Source organism: Miniopterus schreibersii (genome assembly GCF_964146895.1).
Source record: "Miniopterus schreibersii genome assembly, chromosome: 10".
Classification (NCBI taxonomy): Eukaryota; Metazoa; Chordata; class Mammalia; order Chiroptera; family Miniopteridae; genus Miniopterus; species Miniopterus schreibersii.
In genome coordinates, this window is record NC_138110.1 from 55,390,681 (window position 1) to 55,417,183 (window position 26,503).

Sequence of the window (26,503 nt, forward strand, 5' to 3'; positions counted from 1 at the left end):
AGAAGTAACCCTTTATACATATGGTCAACTGACTTCTGACAGATTTGACGGGAAAAGGCTATAGTCTTTCAACAACTAGTGCTGGTAAAATGAATACCCACATGTGAAGGAGTGCTGGCCCTTTTCCTTACACCATGTACAAAAGTTAATTTAAAATGGATCAAAGACCTAAATGGAAGGGCCAAAACTATAGAACTCTTAGAAGAAAAGATAAGGGAAAAGCTTCATGACATTTGATCTGGCAATTATTTCTTGGATATAATACCAAAGACAAGGCAATAAAAGAAAAAATAGATAAATTGTATTATATCAAAAATAAAAATTTCTGTGCTTCAAAGGACACATTCAATAGAGTGGAAAGCTGACCCATGGAATGGAATAAATTATTTGCAAATCATAATAAGGGGTTAATATTCAGAATATATAAAGAATTCCTACAAGTCAACAACAAAATACAACTTGAATTAAAGATGGGAAAAGGACTTGAAGTGATATTTCTCCAAAGAAGTTGTACAGATGGCTAATAAGCACATGAAAAGATGTTCAACATCACTAATCATTTAGGGGAATGCAAATAAACACTAGTAGGATGACTACTATAAAAACAAAACAAAACAGAAAATAGCTAATATTGGCATGGAGCTGGAGAAATTGGAACCCATGTCACTGTTGACAGGAATGTAAAATGGTGCAGCTCCTATGAAAACAGTGTGGCACTTACTCAAAAAGTTGAACATAGAATTACTATTTGAACCAGCAAATCCACTTCTGAGTAAAATTCTCCCTCTGGGTATATACCCAGAAGAATTGAAAGCAAGGACTCAAGGAGATAGTTGTATACCCAGGTTCACAGCAGCATTATTCACAATGGCCAAAAAATGGAAGCGACCCAAGTGTCCATTGATGGGTGAATGGATAAATGAAATGTGATATGTACAATATAATGGACTGTTATTCAGCCTTACAGAGGGCGGAAATTAACACGGATAAACCTTGAAAACATTATGCTAAGTAAAATGAGCCAGTCACTAAAGGGCAAATACTGTATTCCACTTATATGAGGTACCTAGAATAGTCAAGTTCATAGAAAGCAAAATGGTGGTTTCCAGGGGCTGGGGGTAGAAGAAATGAGTTCTTGTTTAATGGATACAGAATTTCTGTTTTGCAAGATGAAACGAGGTCTGGAGATGGATGGTGGTGATGGTTACACAACAATGTGAATGTACTTAGTGTGACTGAACTGACCACTTAAAAATGATTGAGAGTAAATTTTATGTTAAGTGTATTTGCCACAATATTTTTTAAAAATCCCCCTCCTTCCAAAAAAAGATGTAAGTACTTCTGAGACCATAAAATGTCAGATGGGAAAAGAGAAAAAGACATGAGTAAGGGGACTAAGGGGAAAAATGAGAAACTACCAAAAAATATAAGCATGTTGATTTGAAAAGGTAATTTAAAAGTGATTAAAAAGATACTAGATCAGGGTTTCATCTGGTTGTTGGCAGAGGCCAGGCTTGTGGGGTGCCTAGAGTGGGGATTCCTGGTCCCAGCCAAGAGATTTATGATCAGGATTGTTACAGTCCCAGTGACTTCTTAAAGCAAATCACTGACGACCAGCGGTGGCAAAACTAAATTCTGGAGTGGATTCTTGAGAGGGCCTGGCCTACCTGGATGGCCGCATGAAGATAGTCTTGGAGCAGCAGGAAGAATATGTAAATGGACAACTGAAGAGGAAATATGGGGATGCTTTTATCCGAGGAAACAAAGTGTGATACATAAGCACACAGAAGAGAAGGGCATGAAGACACCAAGAATGCAGTACTTTTCATACTTGGATATATATGCTTTTATGAGATTTTTTTTTTTTTTTGGTTCTTTCTGATATAATTTATTGTATTTTATAATAGTTGGTGATTTTTCAGTGACATGTAAGATACATGTATAAAATTGTGGATCTAATTGTAAAAAATTCTTCTGTATTTAAGTGTCAGACATTTTCTTTTACCTCTATGTCAGTGTGCAGAATGTAAAAAGAGTTTACAAAAAGATACTAGATCAGCATTTGTTCTGTTCCTCTTTAAATAAAGAACTCTGTCATATTAAAAAATTATTGAAATATTTTACATTCCTTTTCATACTAAGTCTTCACACCTAGTGTGCATTTTACCTATATTGTACATCTCAATTTGGATACGCCACACTTGAAGTGCTGTAGAGCCACATGTGGCTAATGGCTATTGTATCAAACAGCATAGGTGTAGAATCTTCTGATTGGAAGTAGGAAGCTAGCAGGAATTCTTTAAATCAAGGCGTGACTTGAACAGATTTGTTTTTGAGGATGTTGACTGTGTTGGCAATGTTAGAGATGGACCCAAGGGGAGAAAGAACTAGGGGCTGGGAGCTTAAAGGGTTGTTGTAGGACTTCAAGCCAGAACCAACAAAGGACTGCATTTTGGTAAAAGACACAAGGGTAATGCCAAGCACCTATCGCTTGTGGTATATTTGCTATGTGTCAGGCATGGTGTTGCACCCCTCACACCCATATCTTTGTTGTTGTTATTAATCTTCACCCAAGGATATTTTTTCTATTTTTAGAGAAAGTAGAAGGGAGGGCGGGAGGGTGGTAGAGAGAGAGAGACATTGATTGGTTGCCTCCGTCATGCGCCCCAACCGGGCCAGGATGAACCTGCAACCCAGGTACATACCCTTGACTGAGAATGGAACCTGAGACCCTTAGGTGCTCCAGCTGGTGCTGTAACCACTGAGCAACACCAGCCAGGGCACTCACACCATATCTTAATTCTTGCAACAACTCTGAGGGATCGAGGCTGTTATCTCCCTTACAAAGAAGAGGAAATGGAGACACAGAAGGACCAAACACTGTGCCTTGGGTTCCAGAGCTCATTGGTAGCAGAATCAGGATATAAACCAGGCCTATCTGGCTCCAGAACTTAAGCCCTTAACCATTGGACTGTGTCTCACAAGGGTGGAGAGAAGAGGTCAGATTTGAAACAATCTTAGATTTATAGGATGTGATGGCAGCTGAATAAGAAAGATGTGAGAGGGATGCAGGAGTAACTTGGAGATCGGATCTCTTGCTTTTGAAATCTGTACACATGGTGAGAAGTGAGATGAAGATCTAGGCAGTAGAACATGGTGACTGAATTTTCTGTTTGCTTATATTGTTTAGATTTGTTTTTTTCGAGGGGTGAATGCCAAGGTAAGGAGGCAGAAACTGTGTAATTTTTAAGAACCTACAGGGACCAGTGGCAGTTGGAAGTGATGAATTTGGAGCTTGGCAAATAATTCAGGCCTGTTCAGGGTGATTTGGAGGTCACTTGGGTACAGGAGATTGCAAAGTCCTGGGCAGGGGTGAGTTTGCTTCCTTGTGAGGAGCTTTTAGAGACATGGGTCTTGACCTCCTTTGGGGCCCGAATGACTTTGAGATTCGCCAAGGAGTTGGAGAGAGCCACTTGACTGGTGACCTTGGTGCAAGTCGTTTGGGCAGAATGGGAGGGTGGAATGGAGCCTTCAGTATGCCAAAGACTGACTGAGCAAGGAAGCTAAAGAAGTGGGATGGGGGATGCTGACTCTGAGGGGGAGGGCAGAATGGGAGAGGGCCAGTTAAGGGGATGATTTCTATTCTTATGAAAGTTAAGTAGTATTTTAAATAAAGTCAGATGAAATTTTATTGTCCAAGATTGTCATAGAAACAACACATAATAAAGCAGTCCTTTTGTTTAAAAACAAATAAATATAACTTTTACCAAATTTATGATGGTAGGCACATCACATCAGTTCTCATATATGCTATCAAGAGAAGTTCTTAGAAACTTTTTATTTAGGCTCTTGAAACTCATAGAAAGAAAATAAGTACACTTACTAATTTCAACCGGAAGTTACATCTGCCCAAACTCTTCTGAGTGTATCAGTGGTGAGTGTGTGTGCACATGCATGCCTGTATGTGTGCCCTCACATATCCTAGGAGGAGGTTCGAGATGGAAATAGGGAGATGTATGTACTTAATTCCTTGTTTGACAATGGTTATGACAAATAGTTGTTGGAATTTTATATTTTGTACAATCATAACCACTCTTACTTTTGTGAAGTGATTGACTTTATGGTTTAGAGAAGGCTCAGGTACTGAGGCCTATTGTTTGTTCCTCCTTACCTCTGAGTGGCCTTGGCACCCTAAGGTCCCTCAGGAGACAGCCAAGCACCCCAGAGGCCCCCAACCTGTCTTCCATCTGGTGCTCAACACCTCTGTTCTGCTGCTCCTCAGGACAATAATGTGAAGGTGACCATGATCTTGAAGAGTTCTGAAAAAATGTGGAACTTTTTTGATCAAATTCAGTTGTCCCTTTGGTTGGGCATCATAAGATTGGAAGTGGATTTGCATAGAAATATCCAGGCTCTAAGTCACAAGGCTGATAAACCCAGTGAATGTTAATCTTACTTGTCAAGAAAACTAGTAACTTCATGAGAAATACTAATAGCATTCAAAACATTACTCATAAAGTGAACATTATTAAAGCTGTCCTGGGCCAACTGAGGCAGTGACACAGCCTTGCACGGTTCCAGGGTGCTGGGCCCTGGTTTTATGCAGCACTGTTCTACTCAGGCCTAGGAGATTTTCCAACAGAGGGAGAAAGAAAGGTTTAATAGCTTCCTTTCCTTCTTGGCAAGGAAATAAATTTGAAATTTGACCTGTGGAATTCACTTATAAATAGAAGAACCTGGAGACATCAAAAAGGACTAGGGAGCGAGCTCAAGAGGGAGATAATTTGGTGACAAGAGCAAAGATAATTTGAAGACAAATATGACCTCTATGACGGTGCTGCTCTGCTGGTGTCATTGGGTGGTGGGGAGCGTAACACAAACTTTATATATATCCAAAAGAATTGAAAGCAGGGTCTCAGAAAGATATTTGCACACCCGCGTCCATAGCAGCATTATTCACAATAGCCAAAAGATGGAAACAACCTAAATGGTCATCAGTGGATGAGTGGATAAAGAAAATATGGTCTATACAATGGAATATTAGTCAGCTTTGAAATGGAAGGCTTCTCCCAGCCCTGGTCTGGTAGCTCAGTGGGTTAGAGTGCCATCCCAATACACCAAGGTTATGGGTTCAATCCCTGCTCAGTACATACAAGAATCAACCAGTGAATGCATCGGTAAATGGAGTGACAAACCAATGTTTCTCCCGCTCTCTCTCCCTTTCTCCCTTTCTCTCTCTCTCAAAAAACAAAAAAAGAATGGAAGGAAATCCTGACACCTGGTACTACTTGGATGAACCTTGAGGGCATTATTATTATAAGTGAAGTAACCCAGTCACATAAACACAAATACTGCATAATTCCACTTATATGTGGTATCTGAAGCAGTCAAACTCTTAGATACAGAAAGTAGAATGATGGTTGCCTAGGGGTGGGGGAGGGGAAAGGGGAGTTTTTGTTCAGTGGATGTAGAGTTTCAGTTTTGCAAGATGAGTAGCATTCTGGAGACCTGTGCATATAGTTAACACTATTGTACCTTACACTTAGAAGTGGTTAAAATGGTAAAGTTTATATGTTTTTTACCACAAATTTTTTTTTTTTAATATATCTTTATTGATTTCAGAGAGAGGAAAAGAGAGGGAGAGACAGAGACAGAAACATCAATGATGAGAGAATCATCGATCAAGCCCACAACCGGGCATGTGCCCTGACCGGGAATCGAACCCCGATCGCCTGGATCCCAGGTCGACGCTCAACCGCTGAGCCAAGCCTGGCCAGGCTTTTACCACAATTTTTAATAAAGCAAACAGGATACAGTAGCTGATGTACCTTTTGCTATACAGTGAGTTAGTTGCCACCCTCCAGTGGCCAGCTTCTGAGTGGGAGGTGGTAGAATGAGAGCAGCAGTAGTAACTGTGATTCGTTGAGTGCACACCGTGTACCAGGTATGTGCACAGTCCTTCTATACACTGAATGCCATGTGTACTCTCTGAGGTAGACATTGTTTCCTTCATTTTGCCACTGGGGAGTCAGATCATGAGGAAGGAAGGTGTTGGCCTAGGCATACACAGCTCACATGGTGGGGCTCTGGGGCACCAACCCAGCTCTGTCTGTCATTACCCCATCCTCAGCTCCCATTTGTAAATGTCTTCTGTGTCAGGCACTGTGCTGGGTGCTAAGGATACTGTGGATATAGGCCCTGACTTACGGAGCTAGCTGGGGCGGCAGACAGTAAGTAGGAGGAGAAGCCAATAAAGATCCAGTGATGAATTTTGATAAGTGTTGTAGAGAAACAATTAGGGAGCTGTGTAGAGGACAACTAATCAGTGTGGAGGTTGGGGACCGACTTAGAGATTTAACAAGGGTGATTAGCGAGGATCTCACAAGGGCTGTGATGCTTAGGGAGAGAAGTGTTACAGACGCGGAGAGGTCCCAGATGCCACTCCCACCAGGCCCTCTGCAGTCTGCAAGAGCTTCATGGGCCACTAGCTGCGATCCCATGTGGCATGGCTATAATAAATAACAAGAGACTGAGACAGTCTCTCCTAAGACAAGAAGGTAGAGTTCAGTGAGGCAAAGGGGAAGAAAGCCCAGAACTCCTCGGTGAGGATTGGAAATGAGTGTGTGTAAATGTGTCCCCACATGGCCCTGTGATGAAAGAAACCCAGGGCTGCCAAATTCCAGCAGTGTTCCCTTGTCCCACTGGGTCTCAAATTCCTCATCTGTGCAGGGTGAAAAAGAAAATAGAACTTCTTCCCAGATAGATTTCTGGTACTAGTAGTGGGAGCAGAATGATTAGAACACTGCTCCCATTGAATTCTCCCTGGTTGGGCTATATTTGAATACTCGGTCAGTTCTAATTGCCACATTTTGAAAATGACATGGACAATTTACAATATTCAAAGAGCAGGTCACTAGAGAGTGTGGAATGAATTCAGGATGGTTACAATGCAGAGGTGAACACTGAAGGATGAAGTGACAACCATCAACTTGTGCCAAGGCTGATATATAGAAAGAGAGTGGACTGATCATGTAGAGAAGAGTGTTGCCTTGCTCTGTGTCTGTTCAAAGGTCTAAAGCCTGGGAATTGGGACCAGCAAAGAAAGGAACTTGGCAATAAGTTGTTCTAAGTGATAGTGAGTCTCAGACCATGGAGGTGTTCAAATGGAGGCTGGATAACAGGTTGCTATAGGGTTTTTTAATTGGGAAAGAGGTTGCTCTGCATGGATTGTCCCTTTCCTCTCTCTTGGATGTCTCTAAGTTGTTTTAGAACCATGTCTGTCAGCTGGAGGCGGATGGAATATATTTAGTTGGTATTATATTTAGATGTAGATGAAGTGCCCATGTGTACCACTACAGAAGTGAAACCCAAAGCCCACCTGTATTTATTAGAAGTTTGAATGTAAAGTTCCACCTGGTGTTCGACCCCAGTCACATACTCTTTAAGGATCTCTTCTTCAACCCCATTAGTCATTCACTCTCTCACTTGTTGCTCTTTGTAATAACTCACACACTTTGGACAATGTACCAATGTTTTTTCCATTTACATATTTATTCAAATTTTAAGTTGTTGTTTTGAATACATAGCACGTTTGCATTGTTCAGGATTTTAAAAGGCTCACAGGGAAAAGCTTCCCTGTTTCTCTGTTCCTTTCCCAGAGTCAATGACTAGTTTTTCATGTATTTGTCTAGAGATATTTTAAGTGTATATATACATAAATATATGTATATGTTGCTATAAAAATATATCAAGATATCTTGAAGATTATTCCATAGCAATATAAAAAGTGCTCACTCATTCTTTTTCATAGGTGCATACTATTACATTCCCATTTGTGAACAATTATGTTATTTCCAAGCCTTTGCTTTTGCAGTGTTGACAGTGGATTACCTTATACATGCTTTAACACACACATGTACAGTTGTATCTGTAGGCTACATACCTAGGGGCAGACTTGCTGAATCAAAGGGAATGGCATTTATAATTTTGTTAGCTCTTACAAAATAGTTCTCTCTAGAGGTTTTACCAATTTTCACTCCTGCAAGCAGTGTGTGAGAATGCCTTATTTCCTCAAGCCCTTGCTAAGTAAGTATATTGTCAAACCTCTCGAGCTTTTCTAAAGCGAGTGAAAGAAAGAGAATCAAAGTGATTTTAATTAGTATTTCTCTTACTGTGAGTGAAATCAAGCATCCTTTCTCCTGCGTAAGATCTTGATGGGCCTTGTAGTGAGGCCATTGAAGAAGGTCATCAATGCAGACTGAGCCTGGAAGGGGGGAGGGGCACTGCATTCACAGAAGAGAGCCAGAGTTCCTTTTCCAATGAGTGTTTTTTGGAAGTTCAAGCAGGCCCACAAACCTTCAAGCTATTTTAGCCTGTAAACTCTCTGGCCCAAACTGGAGAAATTCAATTAAAACAAAACAAATGTAATTTAGAAGTAAACCACATCCAGAACAAACCATTTATATTGCTTTTTATTTTATTTTAAGTTTTAAATTAAATAAAGTAATTTGCTTTTGTCCTTGGAACAAGATTTAGGATGCAAATACATTTTAACGGAACGTGTTTAATTTTGGAAGAAGCTGTCTCACACTTCTGAGGTTGTAGCTTCTGACTAGTTGGCTCTCAAGGTATCCTAGGTTTGCTCCCATCCTCCCCCATCCTCACCCCCTCAGCCTCCCCACCCTCTCACCCCTTCTTGCAGTTTTTCTGTTGGTTCAAACAGATTTTGGCAAAGACCAGAGTCTTTTCACTGGAAACACTGGCGTTGCACAGCCCCCTGCTCGTTAGCAGCCTGACCCATTAGTTCTCTGAAATGCTTCTGACCAAACCAGCTCAGTCCAGTTTTTCACCTAGAAAGGGACCATCCAGTCTTAGCAGCACAGACCTGCTTTTGATTTTTTATAGTAAGCTTCTAGGTTCAAACCTATCTTGGTTGATGGCAACACCATCCTTTCAGTTGCTTAGGTCAAAACTCTCCGAGTCAAAACTCCTCTATGCATACACTGTTCACATGCTCCATCAGTCCCTGAGGAAATCTTGTCAGCTCTACTTCTCAAATGTATCCAGAACCCAGCCACTTCTCTTTATCCCCACTTCTGCTGGTCCAAGCTGTTATCATCTCCTGCCTGGATTGCTGCCATAACCTCCTGACAGGTTTCCTGCTTCTCCACTTGTTTTTCCTGCAGTCTCTTCTCAACACAGCCAGGAGAGGTGTCCTGTAGGCCACAGGTCGGGTCATGCCAGCCCTCAGCTCCAAGCCCTCCCATGGCGCTGCCCATCTTAGAGAAACCTAAATCATAGTGGCTCTGCGCAGGCGGCCTCCTCACCTCTTTGACCTTGTCTTTTGTGTGCTCTCTGCGACTCTTCCTCCTCAGCTGGACTGGCCTCCTGGCTCTGCTTTGAACAAGCCAGGTCCTCTCACCAGCGGTGCCTCTGCCTGGAATGCTCCTCCCACACATCCAGATGGCTCACTTCCTCACCTCCAGGTCTCTGCTCTGTAGTCCCATTCTCAGTGAGGCCTTTCTGACCACCATACTTAAAGTTGCAACCCCCCCCCCCACACACACACACTTCCTGTCCCCTTTCTTGCTTTATTTTTCTCCATTGCACTTAGTACACTTTGACACAATTTTGTTTACTTACTTATTTGGTTTATTGTCTCTCCCTCAAACTAAAATGTAAACTCCAGGAAGGTAGAGCTTTTATTGCTCTTTTTTCTCACCCATATTCTAGCATGTAGAACTACCCCTGGCACAGGCTCGGCGCTTAGTAAACATTTGTTAAATGAATTATCTTTTTTTTTTTTTGATATTAATTTTCATGCTTTTTATTTTTATTTTATTTTATTTTTTTGAATTATCTTTCTTTTCTCTACCAAATTTGTTCCCTAAAGTCTGCCAAAGCTAAACTGAAACAACTTGTGTTGTATTTTGATACTGGTACTGGTTATGTAAACTAAATATTAGAGCACTGGTCCATATTTTTGGGGGAATGTCACAGTATAACTAACCTGGCATCATTTGGGTAACAACTCTTACGGAAGGATTAAGTATAACATAAGAAACTTCATTATGGAAAGTGATAGATACATTCAGAAAACATCTGGAGACTTAGGTTTAGATCCAGGTACCACTTCTAAGAGGGCAATAGGCAGGTAAGAGCACATTTGGAGAACAGCAGTGGGGATGGTGCAGACATTCCAACCCATGACACCAGCTGCAAGAATGAAGATGATTGACTTGGGGGTGGGGGTGTGTGGGGGGGAGAAGACTCTTGGGGAACATGATTCCTTTTTCCAGATGTTGAAAAAGGTCTCATGTGGAATATTGAGAGGTCTACAGATCTGCTCTGTAGGCCCATAATCATCTCCTTATTGCCCTCCACCCATCCAAAGTAGGCCCAGCTTTTGTGGAACCTGAACATTAGGAGGGAGGTCCTCCTAAGGTTTAAAAATAAAGTATAAAGAGTATAAGTATAAATTTATAAAAATATAGATACAGGCCTTGGAATGTGTCCATGTGTGAGGGTCCCGGAAGCTTCAGCTTCATTAGCTTCACAGTAAATCTACCACATTAAGACTTCCTGTGCTAGCAAAACTGAGCTCCTTGTAGCTCTCCAAACATGTTTTCTCTTCCCTCTGGCTTTGCATAGTGGTCCTCTGTCCAGAACACCCTTTTCTTAACATGTCTACTTGGCAGTACCTACTCATCCTTCAGCCTCTGATTCAAAGTCTGTCCCTCTGTGAGGCCTTCCCCAAGTCCTCCAGAAAACTTAGGTTGGTGCTAAGTCTTTCCCTGCCCTCGTGAACCTTGTGCATGTCTCTACTACAGCCCTTGGCTTAGTGTTTGAGTTTGGTTAATTTGTTTGTGTGGCTTTCCTTGTGCTATATATCAGTCAGGATGGGCTGAATTGTGCTATAGTAACAAGCAACTCCAAAAACCTTAGTGGCTTAAAACAACAAAAGTGGTTTCTTGCTCACACTGTGTGCACCTTGTGGGTCGGCTTTTGTTCTGCCTTTTTAGGACCCCGGCTCATAGAGTAACAACAGTCTGGAACATTGCCAGTTGCCAGGCTAGGGAGTAAATTGTGAACCAAAGCATGGACTTTCTCCTAGAGCTTTCCCCTGGAGGTAACACATTTGCCTACATGTCACTGGTTATACCTCAGTTCAGGTGGACGGGGAAATCCAATGTGTCTGGAAGGAGAGCCCGCCCCAGAATATTGATGATTGGCCTGATATCCACTACAAACTATTAGCTTCTTGACTACAGGACAGCACCTGTTCAAAAATCTTTGTATAGCCAATACCTAGCACATAGTACTTAGCACTTAGCAAGTCCTCAACTCTTTTTGAGTAAAAAATTAAATTTAGTAAGTAAAACCTACAAGAAGGTAATTTTTGGGGTGCTTATACAAGGAATCATTTCCAACATTTTTCCTACCTCAGTAGGTGCTGACCTCCCTGTCTTCAGAGATACTCAAGTACAGGCTATCCTAACCACCTAGTGATACCTTCAAGATGATTCATGCAAAGACTAGTAGTTGAAATCTGTGGTCTCTAAAGTCCCTTTAATTCGGAGGCCTCTGTATTTATATCATAATCACCTTTCTGGCTTGAGAAAGAATAAATTAGTGTTCACTATAGAGGTGGTAACGTCTGACTGGAGCAGGCTATTTCTCAAGAATTGTTTGAGGGGGGAAAACAAGTAGAGAGCTCTGGCCTTGATACCTCAGCTGAATGGTGATTACTAAGTGCAGAAAGTATTGTGACCCTTAAGTATCCAGAGAGCCAAACAAGGCCAGCTCTGGGCTCGACGTTGCTTTGACACTTGAGGATTCAGGCTTGGAAAGAGACTCGAATTCTTTATAACTCCTTTGTTTCAGCAGAAATCTGGTGATTCTAGCCAGCAGATCAATTGGACCGCCAAGGTCCTGCTCATACACGTTCCTGAGCACGGACAGTTTCCCTTGTCTTCGTTTTGTTATAGATTCCTGCAGACTAACCTTGGTCTCCTCACTTAGCCCACTGTACCAGAGTTTTCTAGTCATTTGTAAGAGTAAATAACATATCTCCTCTTCTGGCTGGGCAAAAATGTTATAAATAATAAGGCTCATGATAGTCCTTTCAAGTCATTTTCATTTAAAAAATAACAACACCGGAATAATTGAGCTTTAAGAATTCTGAGCCCTGTGTAGGAAGGCTCAAAACAAGGTAAGTACTAATGTAAATAATGTGAAAATAATTAAAGGTGGTGAGTTTATTATTCAGTTGGTATTCAGAGCGAATGTGGCCTGAAAAAGAACATGGGATTGAGAGTCAGAATACCAGGCTCACCACAAATCTGCTGTATGACTTTGGTAATATCACCTCCTCTTTCTTGCTCAATAGCTCCTCAATGCTAAGATGGGGGAAGGGACAATAATAACCAACCCAGGAGACTATGGGGGTGGACCAAGAGATGAAAGCGCTTTGCAGACTGTGAAGCACTCTGAGTGATGGAATTGAAGAAAATCCAGTGTCCTGGTTGGTCATGGAAATTCCTCAGACTTTCTTTCTAGCAGAGCAGTGGTACCATCAGTGCAAATTGATCCACTTGTGTGTGGTGTTATCTTATACTTCAGAAGTCTCTTGAGATGGAAGCCACTGATTTAATTTAGAGTTTATGGCAGTGGTTCACAGTACCAGCTACTACCACTGTTGGGATCTCTCAACTCATGCCAAACATCAACTCTAAAAGTGCATTCTATCACTTTTGGCCTGGATTCAGTTCACATGAGAACCTGCTGTATTATTTGTTTTGGTTTCTTTGCACATCTGGCCCCAGCACAACTTTTTGACACTTCCACTGCATGGCGCTCACTAATTTTTTCAGCTATTGTGTACAGTTTCACACAAATATGCATTTTTTTTAGGATGTTTGTAACTAGGACTCTTTTCAAGGTCAAAATTCTGTATTTCCTGAGGGTTCAGTCTCAATCAAATTGTGCCCTTATGGATTTCAGGGTGTCAAGCATCCATTGAAGTGGTCGCATCCATCGATGGTTTGAAATTGATACAGTTGTCCCCCTTGGTATGTGTGGGGGATTGGTTCCACGACCTTCTATGAATACCAACATCTGCGAATGCTCAATTCCCTTATATAAAATAGTGTAGTATTTGCATATTACCTACACACATCCTCCCATATACTTCAAATCATCTCTAGATTACTTATAATACCTAATACAATGTAAATGCTATGTAAACAACTGTTATACTATATCGTTTAGGGAATAGTGACATGGAAAAAAAAGTCTGTATATGTTCAGTATAGGCGCAACTATTGTAGTAGGCCTAACTAAAGGGTACATGTGAGCAACAATGTAACTTTTTTTTTTTAATTTTATTTTTGTGTAAAATATTACAGATGTCCCTTTTTCTCCCCAATGACCCGTTCCACCCCATCCCATCCCCCTCCCCAGTCCCTCTCCCCACCATTGTCCGTGTTCTTGGGTTGTGCATATTATGCATATAAATTCTTTGGTTACTCTCCCCCCCCTCCACCCACCTGCCCTCCTCCATCCCTCTGACATTCATCAATCTGATCTATGCTTCCATGTCATTGAATCTATTCTGTTCATCAGTTTACTAAGTTCTTTAGATTCCACGTATAAGCGAGATCATGTGATGTTTGTCTTTCTCTGCCTGGCTTATTTCACTTAGCATAATTTTCTCAGGTCCATCCATACTGTCCCAAAGGGTACAAGATTCTTCTTTACAGCTGCGTAGTATTCCATAGTGTAAATGTCCCACAGCTTTTCTATCCACTCATCTACTGATGGGCACTTGGGCTGTTTCTAGATCTTAGCTATTTTAACATAGGGGCACATATATTCTTTCTGATTAGTGTTTCAGGATTCTTAGGATACATTCCTAGGAGTGGAATCACTGGGTCAAAAGACAGCTCCATTTTTAATTTTTTGAGGAACCTCCGTACTGTTTTCCATAGTGCCTGCACCAGTCTGCATTCCCACCAGCAGTGTACCAGGGTTCCCCTTTCTCCACACCCTCACCAGCACATGTCGTTTGTTGATTTGTTGATTTGTTGATGGCAGCCATTCTGACAGGTGTGAAGTGATACCTCATTGTGGTTTTAATTTGCAACTCTCTGATGATTAGTGTTGTTGAGTATTTTCTCGTGTCTCTTGGCCATCTGTATGTCCTCTGTGGAGAAGTGTCTATTCAGGTCCTTTGCCCATTTCTTAATTGGGTTGTTTGTCTTCCTCTTGCTGAGTAATATGAGTTCTTTGTACACTTTGGAAATTAGACCCTTATCGATACATCCTTGGCAAATATGTTTTCCCAGACCATGGGGTTCCTTTGTATTTTGAGGCTGTTTTCTTTTGCTGTGCAGAAGCTTTTTAGTTTGATGTAGTCCCATATGTTTATTTTTTTCTTTTGTTTCTCTTGCCCTAGGAGATGTATCAGTGAAAATTCCACTACGTGGGATGTCTGTGACTTTGCTGCCTATGTTTTCTTCCAGGATTTTTATGGTTTTGTCACTTACATTTAAGTCTTTTATCCATTTTGAGTTTATTTTTGTGTATGGTGAAAGTTGGTGGTCTAGTTTCATTTTTTTGCATGTATCTGTCCAATTTTCCCAGCACCACTTATTGAAGAGACTGTCTTTACTCCATTGGATACTCTTGCCTCCTTTGTCAAATATTAACTGACCATAATGGCGTAGGTCTATTTATGGGGTCTCTGTCCTGTTCTGTTGATCTATATGCCTGTTGTTGTACCAATACCAGGCCCTTTTGATTACAATGGCTTTGTAATACAGTTTGAAATCCGGTAATGTGATCCCTCCCACTCTGTTCTTTTTTCTCAGGATGGCTGCAGCTATTCAGGGTCTGTTTTGGTTCCATATAAATTTTCAAAATGTTTGTTCTAGGTCTGTGAAATATGCTGTTGGTATTTTAATAGGAATTGCATGGAATTTATAAATTGCTTTGGGTAGTATGGACGTTTTAATGATATTAATTCTTCCATCCATGAGCATGATATATTCTTCCACTTGTTTAAATCTTCCTCTATTTCTTTTTTCAGTGTCACGTAGTTTTCCGAGTAGAGGTATTTTACATCCTTGGTTAAGTTTATTCCTAGGTATCTTATTTTTTTAGTTGCAGTGGTAAATGGTATTGTTTTTTTAGTTTCCCTCTCTGAAAGTTCATTGTTGGTGTATAAGAATGCCATTGATTTCCGGATGCTGATTTTGTACCCGGCTACCTTGCCAAATTCGTTTATCAAATCTAGTAGTACTTTGATGGAGTCTTTAGGGTTTTCTATGTACAATGTCATGTCATCTGCAAATAATGAGAGTTTTACTTCCTCCTTTCCAATTTGGATACCTTTTATGTTTTCTTTCTGTCTGATGGCTATGGCGAGCACTTCTAGTACTATGTTGAATAAGAGTGGTGAAAGTGGACATCCCTGTCTTGTTCCTGTTTTTAATGGAAATGGTTTTAGTTTTGCCTATTGAGTATGATGTTGGCTGTAGGTCTGTCACATATGGCCTTTATTATGTTGAGGTATGATCCCTCTATTCCCACTTTGCTGAGAGTTTTTATCAGAAATGGGTGCTGGAATTTGTCGAATGCTTTTTCTGCGTCTTTTGTCCTTCATTTTGTTTATGTGATGTATCACATTTATTGATTTGCGGATGTTGTGCCAGCCTTACATCCTTGGAATAAATCCCACTTGGTCATGATGTATGATCTTTTTAATGTATTGCTGGATCCGGTTTGCTAGTATTTTAGTGAGGATTTTAGCATCTATGTTCATCAGGGATATTGGCCTGTAATTTTCTTTCTTTGTGTAGTGTCTTTATCTGGTTTTGGGATTAGGATGATGCTGGCCTCATAAAAAGAGTTTGGGAGTTTTCCCTCCTCTTGAATTTTTTGGGATAGTTTGAGTAGAATAGGTGTTAATTCTTCTTTGAATGTTTGGTAAAACTTGCCTGTAAATCCATCTGGTCAAGGACTTTTGTTTGCTGGGGTTTTTTGATTACTGCTTCAATTTCATTAGTTATCAGCCTATTCGGGTTTTCTGCCTCTTCTTGATTCAGCTTTGGAAGGTTGTATGCTTCTAGGAATTTGTCCATTTCCCCCATGTTGTCCAATTTGTTGGCATATAGTTAGTTGCTCATAATATTTTCTTACAATCCTTTGTATTTCTGTTGGGTCAGTTGTTATATTGCCTCTTTCATTTCTGACTTTATTTATTTGGGTCCTCTCTCTTTGTTTCGTAGTGAGTTTGGCTAAAGGTGCATTAATCTTATTTACCTTTTCAAAGAGCCAGCTTTTGGTTTCATTGATTTTTTTGTATTTTTTTTTAGTCTCTGTGTGATTAATTTCTGCTCTGGTTTTTATTATTTTCTTCCTTCTACTTCCTCGGGGCTTTTCTTGCTAGTCTCATTCTAGTTCTTTTAGTTGTTGTGTTAGATGGTTCATTAGATCTTTTTCTTGTTTCTTGAGATAGGCCTGTAATGCTATGAATTTTCCTCTCAGGACTGCTTTTGCCGTGTCCCATAGATTTTGGGTTGTTGTCTGTTCATTTTCATTACTTTCCATGAAGTGTTTGATTTCTTCCTTGATCTCATTGGTAACCCATTCATTGTTTAATAACATGCTATTTAGCCTCCATGTGTTTGAATATTTTTGAGTTTTTTTTATAGTGGTTGATTTCTAGTTTCATGGCATTGTGATCTGAGAAGATGCTTGATATGATTTCAGTCTTCTTATATTTGTAGAGACTTGCCTTGTGCCCTAACATGTGGTCTATTTTTGAGAATGTTCCATGTGCACTTGAGAAGAATGTGTATTCTGCTGCTTTGGGGTGAAATGGTCTGTAAATGTCAATTAAATCCATTAGGTCTAGTGAGTCATTTAAGGTCTATGTTTCCTTGTTGATTTTTTGTCTTGATGATCTGTCCAATGCTGACAGTGGGGTGTTAAAGGCCTCCACTATGATTGTGTTGCTGTCAATCTCCCCCTTTAAGTCCTCCAAGAAATGTTTTATATGTTTAGGTGCTCCTGTATTGGGTGCATAAGTGTTTATAAGGGTTATTTACCTCCTGTTGGATTGGTCCCTTTAGTATTATGTAGTGACCATTTTTGTCTCTTGTTATGGTCTTTATTTTGAAGTCTATTTTTGTCAGAAATAAGAATTGCTACTCCAGCTTTCTTTTCCTTTCCATTTGCATGGAATATTTTACTCCATCCCTTCACTTTTAGCCTGTGTGAGTCTTTTGCTCTCAGGTGGGTCTCTTGTAGACAGCATATATTTGGGTCCTGTTTTCTTATCCATTCAGCTACCCTATGTCTTTTGATTGGACCATTTATTCCATTTACATTTTAGGTTACTATTGATATAAACTTATTTAATGCCATTTTCCCCCTTTATGCTGATGTACCTTTCTCTCACTATTCCTCCTTTTTCTTAAAGCAGTCCTTTTAGTATTTCTTGCAATGCTGGTTTGGTGGTACTGAACTCCTTTAGCCTTTTTTTGGTCTGGGAAGCTCTTTATTTCACCTTCAATTTTAAATGATAGCCTTGCTGGATAAAGCAGTCTTGGTTGCATGTTCTTGCTTTTCATTACTTGGAGAACTTCATGCCACTCCCTTCTGGCCTGAAGAGTCTCTGTTGAGAAATCAGCTGTCAGCCTTATGGGGGTTCCCTTGTAGGTCACTGCTTGTCTCTCTCTTGCAGCCCTTAATATTTTCTCTTTCTCCTTGACATTTGCCATTTTAATTATGTTTCTTGGAGTGGGTCTCTTTGGGTCCCTCTTGTTTGGAATCCTCTGTGCTTCCTGAACTTGTGTGGCTTTCTCCTTTGCCAGCCTAGGGAAGTTTTCTATCATTATTTCCTCCACCAAGTTCTCTATCCCTTGCTCTCTTTACTCCCCCTCTGGCATTCCTATAATGCAAATGTTGTTCCGCTTCATGTCCCAAAGCTCCCTTAGACTGCCCTCGTGCTTTTTAAGTGTTTTTTTCTTTTTGCTGCTCTGATTGAGTGATTTTTTTCTACCTTGTCTTCTAAGTTACTTATTCTATCCTCTGCTTCACTGAGCCTACTTTTAATTCCTTCCAGTGTATTCTTGATATCAGATATAGCATTCTTTATTTCTGTCTGATTTTTGTTTATGTTATGTATCTCTTTTTTCATGCTTTCCCTAAAGTCCTCGATCTTATCCTCTATTGCCTTGTTTTTCTCTTTAAGTTTCTTGAACATCTTCATCATCAATACTCTGAACTGTGTTTCTGATAACTTGCTTAACTCCATCTCATCAAAGACTTCTTCTGGTGAGGTTTCCTTTAATTTGGGCGTTGTCTCTTTGTCTCCCCATTTTGGTAGGTCTTAGGGTTTGTATCTATATATTAGATATTTTTGCTGTCTCCCTGTCTTGTGGGATGGGATTTTGTCTTGTGGGACCAGTGGAGCCCAGAGGTGTGTTTTCCTTATACTTCTGAGCTCTTTGCTCTAGGCGTGTCCCTCTTGTGGGTGTTCCTTTTGTGGTTTCTTTATGTTCTCCTGTTGTGATTGGGTCTAGATTGTTGTTGATCAGTCCCTGGGAGGACCCTTTTCTCAGGTTGGCTAACTGTGTCTCAGCCTCAACTTCATTGTGTAAGCTGTTGTATGGGTGCTGGCAAGGCAGGACAATATACAACTAAACTTCCAGGAATCAAGATATCTTGACAGTCACAATGAAAACAACCCACATGAAAATAGAAGTGGGAGAGTGAAGGGAGAACACACACACACACACACACACACACAAAAGCTTAAGGAAAGAGAAAGAAAAGTAATGCTTAGAGAGAGAGATGTATATTGTTGTTAATAGTGGTGAAAATTTAGAAAATAATAATAAACTAAAATGTAAAAAAATAGAGAAGCTACTGGGAGATAACAGAGGTAGAGAAAAGATTCTGAAAGAAGGGCCAGCAAAAAATTTAGAGAATAAGAATAGGATAATAGTTGAAAATGAGAAAACAAAAATACAATAAAGAGAATAAGAGAAACTAACAATCGAACAAAAAGACAGGAAGACAGAAGGGAGGATAACAAAAGAACGAAAGAATAGTAAAAAAAGAAAAAGAAAAAAAAGTTATGCCAATGGATGGAGAGGAGAGAGAGAGATGTAGCCCAGGCAGGGAGGGAGTCCAGTAAGAGATTTGGTAGAAACTATAGAGGAAAGCAGTAAACTTGGTTATAAAGATAAAGTCCCAGTTGTTAAGCAGGGATATCAAGAAAGTCTTGATAGTAGAAGCAAGGATAAAACAAAAGGCAAATAAAACAAAACTAAAAACAAGCTAAGCAAGACAAAATTCTTTTATAAAAAAAGAGAAAAAAACTTAGTTAAAAATGTTTTAAAAAAAAATTTTTTTAATTATTATAAAATTTAAAAAAAGAAAAAACAAATTTTCTCCCCTTTCTCTTCGGACTCCATGATGTTTCTTCAGTGCTTCCCACTCACACTCCATCCACTCAGGTATGTTTCTCTGGTTTTTCCAAGCTGGCTACGTAGGATTTTAGGAGGAAATCGAGTCCGTGGCTGGGAGCGGGGGTGCTCTGCTGCTTCTCACAATGCCGCCATCTTCCCTCCCTCTGTAACTTTTTAAAAATATTTTTGATCCCCAGTTGCTTAAATCTGTGGATACAGAATCCTTGCATATGTATTTTATTGTATTTGAGAACAGTGAGTGGTCAGATTCCTTCCACCTCCCTGGTTATTATTTATTGTTCCAAGAGAATTACTTCAACAAAATAAGGTTGCCAAGTAAATGATAAGATAGTGATACCAATTAGGGCCTCCATTTCAACAAAGCCTTGGCATCTGTGGGTATATCAGGACTCCTCTCCTACCCCTCTCACACACAAGATGGTTCATGTGACACTGAAACCTCCGACCTCTAAATGAGGAATCACAACCACTCCATATGCTGGCCAACCCAATTTGCACTGTTAATTTTATTTATTCAAACAATATAGAAGGTATAAAGTTAAAAAAAAAACATACAGAAACATCGGAAGAATTTTATGATGACCATACATCTACTTGCCACCTAGATTTTACCATTAACGTCTTACAACTTGATGGCATTTTGATTGTGGTTATAATTGTTCTGAATTTAGAGATTAATCTAGAGGGAACTGACATTCGTTCATTCTGAATTTTACCTCCAGGAATATGCTATGACTTGCCATTTATTTAGGTCTTTTTGTTCTTATTAAAGTTTTGTAGTTATTGTCCTATAGATTTGACACATCTTATAAGGTTTATTCTGAGATCTATTCCAGATTTGGTTGTTAATATGAATGCCCCAACCCAACACCATTTCCTTCTCTAACTGATTATTTTTTGGCATAAGAGAAAATTAATGATTTATATCTTGTAAATGTACCTCATCATCTTACTTAGTTCTCTTATTATAATAGTTTTTCAGGGAATATGTTCTTCATATACAAGGTTTATCTCACCTTTTTAATGTCTATTCCTATTTCTATTTTGTATCATGTTTTACTGTCTAGGATCCCATTATAATGTTAAATAATGGTAGTGAGAATCCTTATCTTATTCTTGACTTGAATGTTTCACTATTAGGTACAATGTTTGCTGTGGTTTCTGCTAAAGGTTTTTTATCTAAGGATGTTTTCTTTTTCCCTTCATTTGCTAATTTTTCAAGAATGAGAATTTAGATTTTAACAACACCAAAGAAAAATTGGACCTTATTGATATATACAGACCATTCCACCCAACAACAGAATATACACCTTTTTCTCAAGTGCATGTGGAACATTCTCTAAGACAGATCACGTTAGGACACAAAACAAGTCTTAACAAATTTGTGAAATCATACCAAGTATCTTTTCCAACCACAGTTGAATGAAACTAGAAATTAATAGCAAAAGGAAAACTGGAAAATTCACAAATATGTGGAAATAAAACAATACACTCTTGAACAACCATTGGGTCAAAGGGAAGTCAGAAAACATCTTGAAACAAATGAAAACAAAAACACAACATATCAAAATGTATGAGTACAGCAAAAGCAGTACTAAGAAGGACATTTATAACAGTAAATGCCTACATTTTAAAAGAGAAAATCTCAAATCAGAAGGAACTTCAAACTTCAAGGAACTAGAAAAAGAAGAACAAACTAAATCCCAAGTTAGAAGAGGAAGGAAATAATAAAGATCAGAGCAAAAATAAACAAAATAGATGCCAAATAGCCATGGGGGTGTAAAGTACAGCATAGGGAATACAGTCAATAATATTGTTATAACTATGTATGGTGCCAGGTGGGTACTGGAAATATCAGGGGGAACACTTTGTAAATGTGATTGTCTACCCACTAAGCTGTACACCTGAATATAATACAAAATAATATGGAATGTAAACTATAATTGAAAAATAAAATAAAAAACAAAGTAGTTAATAGGAAAACAATAGAAAAATTCAAAATAGTTGGTTTTTTTGAAAAGGTCAACAAAATTGACAGACCCTTAGGCAAACTGAGAAAAAAGAGAGATGACCACTAATAAAAATAGGAAATGAAAGAGGCAACAGTACAGCTAATGCCACAAAAATACAAAGGATCATAACAGACTCTTACGAACATTTATATACATCAACAAGTTGGGTAACCTAGAAGAAATGGATAAATTTCTGGAAATATACAACCTACCAAGACTGAATCATGAAGAAATAAAAAATCTGGCCAGACATATAACTAGTAAGGAGATTGAATCAGTAATCAAAAACCTCCCAACAAAGAAAAACTCAAGACCAGATGGCTTCACTGGAAATTTCTATCAAACATTTGAAGAATTATTAACACCAAATCTTCTCAAACTCTTCCAAAAATTGAAAAGGAGGAACACTTCCAAATTCATTTTATGAAGTCAGCATTACCCTAATACCAAAGTCAGTCAAAGATACTACAAGAAAACTGCAAACCAAATATTCCTGCTGAATATTGCTACAAAAATACTCAGCAAAATATTAGCAAATCGCGTTCAACAGCACATTAAAAGGATCATATATCATGACCAAGTGAGATTATCCCTGGAATGCAAGGATAGTTCAAGAAATGAAAATCAATTAAAAAAAGAAAAAGAAAATCAATGTAATATAATACACCAGATTAACAGAATGAAGGACAAAAAAGTATGATTATCTCAATTGATGCAGAAAGAGCACTTGATAAAATCAAACATCCTTTCATGATGAGAACAGTCAACAAACTAGGAATAGAAGGTATTATCTGAGCATAATAAAGGCCATATAGGGAAAACCCAGAGCTAATATTATGCTTAGTTGTGAAAAACAGAAAACTTTTTCTCTAAGATCAGGAACAAGGCAAGGATGCCCATTCTCATCACTTATATTCACCATACTATTGGAAGTCTTAGCAGAGCAATTATTGAAGAAAAAGAAAGTGGGGAGAGCTGTGGTGGCGGCTGCACCAGCTGTGAGTGTCTCTAGCTGCTGGAGGAAGACGGGCTGAAGACTGGGTTCATCTTACGCAGTTTGCTGGTGGTGGGAAGCTTTCCAGGGATAGTGGTCCTCTGGTCTTTCATGTCCTGGCAGCTGGACTGTCCAAGCCCGCTGAGCAGGGTGAGGGTGCAAATACCGGTATTATGATGAAAACCTGCTCACTTCCAGTGTTGTCATTGTCTTCCATAGTGAAGGGTGGTCAGCCTTCATGAGAACAGCCCACAGTGTAATTAAAAGGACTCCCAAGAAAATATTTAGCAGAAATTGTATTAATTGATTATTTCAGCAATAAAGAGCACTTGAAAGAAAAACTAGATGGCCCAGGCCAGTGTAGCTCAGTTGGCTGAGCATCGTCCTGTGTCCCAGGGAGTTGCCTGTTATTCTGAGTCAGGGTACATGCCCGGGTTGCGGGCTTGATCCCCAGTAGGGGGTGTGTGGGAGGTGGCTGGTGGAAATTTTGCTCTCGCATCCATGTTTCTTGTTCTGTTTTTTGTTAATCCTCACTCAAGGATATTCCCTCCATTGATTTTTAGAGAGAGTGGAAGGGAGGAAGGGGGAGAGGGTGGGGGGAAACATCCATGGGGGGAGACACATAGATTGGTTACCTCCTGCACGTGCTGGACTGGGCCAGGGATCAAACCTGCAACCCAGGTACATGCCCTTGACTGGGACTGGAACCCACAACTCTCTGGTGCATGGGCCAGCACTCTAACCACTGGGCTACAGTGGCCAGGGTTTGCATAGATGTTTTTCTCTCTCTCCTCCCTTCCTCTCTCTGTAAAACTCAATAAAAATTTTAAAACATATAAAAAACACACACACACACACTACATGACTATGTTAAATTGTGGAATGGCCTAGTGAAGGAATTTCAAAATGAGAGAAGAGAAGGTTTAATTCAAGCCTGAAGTATTGGTGCCCAGAAGGCTAAACTTGGACAGGTTTTGATATACCTTGGTGCCCACTCTGAGGTGACAGTTAACTGGTATGCATCACTTGCAGCTCCCATTTCTAAGGACAGAACCATTCATACTGTGCAGACTGTAGATGCCGTAAGTAGCAACACATATGTAATTATGCCCCAAGGGGTGGTGGTGGTGAAGATGGGTATGCCCAAGGAGCATGGGATTGCGGAAAGCTCTGGAAACAGGTGCCTCTGACCCCTTAAGAGAAGAGAATGAGAAAGATAAAAACTGAACCATATTGGTCTCCAGCCATGGCTGGTGGATTATTTGCCTTGAAGGAGAGTTCTTTGAACTGGGTCTTTATGATCCAGTTCCCCATATTTGGGATGGTGAAAACTTTGAGATCTCATACAAGATATGGCAGTGTGGTGGCAAATTACTCTTTGTCCCTTATCCTCTTGTGGGACATACCTACTGTTTTGAGGGACATCCTCTGCCCTATTATGTTGGGTCTTCTCCAGCTCTGAAGAGTTAATTACGTTAGAGCTGTAGAGGATTGGTGGGATGAGTGTAAAGACTACTTCTGTGCTAGTCATCCTGAATCAAAGGTACTAGCATATGGGGATGTCTCTGAGCTGAAAAGATTTCGAGAAGATCACAACTGCAAAAGTTTCAAATTGCAAAATTTGAAACTTCAAGGCAAATAATCCACCAGCCATGGCTGGAGACCAATATGGTTCAGTTTTTATCTTTCTCATTCTCTTCTCTTAAGGGGTCAGAGGCACCTGTTTCCAGAGCTTTCTGCAATCCCATGCTCCTCAGGCATACCCATCATGGAAGAAATTGCTTATATCACCTCACACACTACCCTTTGCCACCCCAAAATGTTGACTGGGGAAAATTAGGGCTTTGAAACTATTTACTGCATTGATAGCATGGGGAAAACAAATGGAGGCTTTGCTGAACCAGGACCCTGCCACCAGATAGGGAATCAGCTTTTCTGAATCAACGAAGCTGATCAACTCATTCAGTATGACTAGTGTTCGACAAAGGGGACTGAAGGGTCAAAAATTATGGTTACACACTGTAATCTAAATAAGTTTAAGGAATGGCAGAACTTCAGAACCTGCACAGATTTACTCCCATTCCTTCATGAAAGCTCTTAGACAGCTCCGATGTGTTCTCCAAGTGTTCCTCTCCGATTGAAATGGCTCAGAAGTGGGAAGCAAAAAACATCCATAGTGCTTACAAAGAATAAAAGAAACCAATAATCTGCCTGTTGACACACACATTTTCACAGGACTGAAAACTACCTGAAACCTGCTGCAACTATTATTAACTCTGTGCAGCTCCACCCCAGCACCTCCTGATCAGTTTGAGGGACGTTTATAAACTGTGACTTTACAGTAACGTTGTCATCTGCAGTTACGGTTTACAAAGCTGCTTTTGCCTTAAACTTTGTAGATGTTGATAGCTTTTTTTTGTTTTGTTTTAAGATGATGTTGGTAATTTGCACATTTAGCTCTGTTTAGAACAGAGTCAAAAACATTGTTGTCTTCTTTTGGATCACACTCGGGTCTGACGGGCAGTTTGTTTGTTTTTAAACACACTTGAACAAAGGTCAGAGTAACGTGACTTTCACATATAACTTGGTGATTATCAACCTGTTGAGAAGAAGACTTGTTTGGGTTTAAACATTTATTAAGACAGTATAGGACCTGGCCAGTGGGGCTCAGTGATTGAGCATCGACCTATGAACCAGGAGGTCATGGTTCAATTCCCAGTCAGGGCACAAGCCCAGGGGTTTTGGGCTCGATCCCTGGTGGGGGTCCTGCAGGAGGCAGCTGATCAATGACTCTCATCATTGATGTTTCTATCTCTCTCACCCTCTCTCTCAAATCAATAAAAAACATTTGAAAATCAAAAAAAGTTAGTATAGGAAAACCAAATACTGCAAATGGTCAATTAGATTTTAATTTCTAAATAAATAGTCTTTTATTACTAAAAATATTAAAAGGATATGTTGAGTAGTGGGGGGAATAATATGAGGTGGGGAATGGCAAGTAAATTAAGCATTTTTGATCCTGTAATCATGATGTCATGACAATGAAAGGAATTCACAAACTCCTGCCAGAGGGAAATGTTTTTAATTAAAGCTTAAAAAATAAAAGAAAAAATACTTTCATTTGTTTAAAAGAAAAGCTACAAATTTGTTTCTTCCAAGCTTAGTCCTTAAATTTAGAGTCAGTTAAATATCCTAAACAGAGTTTTATTTATAATTTTGAATTATTTTGCTACTGATCTATGATCAACCATTTTAACTTTCATTTATCTCTAGGGATGTTTAAAAAGGAATACACTTATATGCTTATATAATTGCAAAATCAACTATAAAAAAGAAAGTAAACTAATTACTAAAATTATGCCTTACACCAAAAAATAGGTGTAATTTTGATTTATTCACATCAGACTGCTATTGTGTTGGCTGTTGTCATTTTTTTACTTGACAGTCTAAGGGAAAAGAGGTCAGTGCCCCTCACTAAATAGTCAGGTACTGCACACTAGTGTTCCTTGGCACACTGGTTGAAAATCGCTGACCTGAACAGAAGACCTGAAACAATAAAACTCCTAAAAAAAAACAAAAACTGGGAAAAACCTTCATGACATTGGTTTGCCAATGATTTATTGGATTTAACAAAAAAGCAAAAATAGACAAGTGGGACTATATCAAACTTAAAAACTTCTGTGCATCAAAGGAAATAATCAACAGAGTACCAAGGCCATACTGTTTTCCATGGAAGCTGTACAATGTTACATTTCCACCAACAGTGACAAGGGTTCCAATTTTCTACACCCACACCAACACTTGTTATTTTCTGTGTGGTTTTTTTTTGTTTTTGTTTTAATATTTAAGGCCATCCTAATGGGTATGAGGTGATATCTCATTGTGGTATTGATTTACATTTCCCTAATGACTAATGATGTTGAGCACTTCTTTTTAAAACAACTTGTGGCCCTTCCCGGGGACACCCCCCCCCACCCCCCCAACAGCAGCCGCTG

The 26,503-nt window shown here is 39.6% G+C and overlaps 1 protein-coding gene and 1 pseudogene across 3 annotated transcripts in view; both read left to right on the plus strand.

Moving 5' to 3' along the window:
- Window positions 1-24,701, plus strand: part of LOC308562320 (N-acetylgalactosaminyltransferase 7-like) — a 90,770-nt pseudogene extending 66,069 nt beyond the window's left edge. The window contains exons 2-4 of the transcript in view: window positions 22,664-22,868; window positions 23,370-24,112; window positions 24,266-24,701. The product of the transcript in view is annotated as an N-acetylgalactosaminyltransferase 7-like (transcript). The remainder of the gene's footprint in view (window positions 1-22,663; window positions 22,869-23,369; window positions 24,113-24,265) is intronic.
- The window catches only part of ZHX3 (zinc fingers and homeoboxes 3), a 115,384-nt gene that overhangs the window by 80,974 nt on the left and 7,907 nt on the right, over window positions 1-26,503 (plus strand). The window lies entirely within an intron of this gene.